Below are 1,991 nucleotides of genomic sequence, written 5' to 3'. Positions count from 1 at the left end.
TACGCACGGACGTAAAGGCTCGTCAACGCCCGCCGGCTCCTTTTATAGAGACCGGCGGAGCAGCAAGCGAGGAGGCGGAGCCCGACCCTTGACTGACGGCTGAGGCGTTTCAAGGGTGGGGCGCTGACTGCCAGTGTATGGTCACGTGGTTGACTACAGCCAATGAAGCCCCGCCTTGGGGCGAATGTAACTCCCTGTAGAAGGAGGGGTCTACTTAACAAATTCTCCTCCAAAAGAAAACCAAACCCACTGCCATTGAGTACATTCCGATTCACAGAGACAAATTCTCCTCAGCAATAGCCAAAAAGAAAAAGATTGGATTTACAATGAATCTTTACAAACAGGAATTATTGAATAATATGGGTACCTGACAGGTACCGTAGGGTAAGACTTAAAGTCACTTCAGAGACACATTCTGTAACCACCACCCGATCTATAGAAACCAGTTGCGGTGGAGTAGACTCCAACACTATCTTCTTGTTAGGTGCTGTCGAGTCAGCTCCGATTCATAGCAATCCTATGAACAACAGAAGGAAACACTACCCTGCCCTGCGCCATCCTCACAATTGTGGTCATGCTTGAGTCAGTGGTTGTAACCACTGTATCAATTCAGCTCGTTGAGAATCTTCCCTTTTTTTGCTGGCCCTCTACCTAGCATGTGAGCTCTGGTAGCATAGTGCCTAAGGCACTTGACTACTAACCAGAAGGCTGATGGTTCAAATCCATCAGCCACTCTGAGGAAAGAAGGTTGGGCAATCTACTTCTGTAGTGATACCGCCTGGGAAACCCAAGGAGGAGTAGCTATGAGTTGGATCCGACTGGATGGCAGTGAGGTTGGTTGGTTGGTATTTTGGTTCTAGCTAACATGATATTCCTCAAGGGACTGGTCCCTCCCCATGATATGACCACAGTACAAGACAGGAGGTCTGGCTAGTCTCGTTTGCAAGGGGCATTTCCAGCTGTGCTTATTCCAAGACAAATTTGTTCCATGGTATATTCAATATTCTTCACCAACACCATAATCAAAGGCATCAGTTCATCATCGGTCTTCCTTATTCATTGCCCAGCTTTTGCATGCATATGAGGCAATTGAAAATATTTTGGTTTGTTTCAGGTTCACCTTAGTCCTCAAAGTGACGTCTTTGCTTTTTAACACTTCAAAGAGGTCTTGTGCACCAGATTTGCTTAATGCAATACATTTGATTTTGTGATCACTGCTTCCAAGAGCTCTGGTGCTGCAGTGGCTAAGGCATCAGGTCTGAATCCACCAACCACTCCAGGGGGAGAAAGATGAGACAGTCTGCTTCCGTAAAGATTTACAACCTTGGAAACCCTATGGTGGCAGTTCTACTCTTGCCCCACAAGGTTGCAAAGAGTTGGAATAGACTTAGTGGCAGTGATTGTTTTGGTTTGCTTCCATAGGTGTTGAACTGTGGATCCAAGTAAAATTAAATCCTTGACAAACTTCAATCTTTTCTCTACTCATCATAATGTTGCTTATTGGTCCAGTTGTGAGTTTTGTTTTTTGCTCTCTTTATGTCGAGATGTAATCCTTACTGAAAACTGTAGTCTGATCTTCATCAGTGAATGCTTCAGGTCTTCATTTTCGGCAAGTTGTGTCATCTGCATATTACAGATTGTTAATGAGTCTTCCTCCAATCCTGATGCCTCTTTCTTCTTCATAGAGTCCAGCTTCTTGGATTATTCGCTCAGCATACAGATTGAATAAATATGATAAAAAAAGGATACAGCCCTGACACACACCTTTTCTGATTTTAAACCATACAGTATCCTCTTTTGTTTGAATGACTGCCTTTTGGTCTATGTGTGGGTTCCTCACAAGCACAAGTAAATGTTTTTGAATTCCCTTTCTTTCCACTATTATCCATAATTTTTAAACCTTGATTTAAAACTGTGTGTATTGGGAGCTCTGGTAGCATAGTGGCTAAGGCACTTGACTGCTAACCAGAAGGCTGGCGGTTCAAACCCAC

This window comes from Orycteropus afer, unplaced genomic scaffold (assembly GCF_000298275.1).
Source record: "Orycteropus afer afer isolate SDZICR_OR568_19922 unplaced genomic scaffold, OryAfe1.0 scaffold00020, whole genome shotgun sequence".
Taxonomy (NCBI): Eukaryota; Metazoa; Chordata; class Mammalia; order Tubulidentata; family Orycteropodidae; genus Orycteropus; species Orycteropus afer.
Note: the sequence above shows the minus strand (reverse complement) of the source record.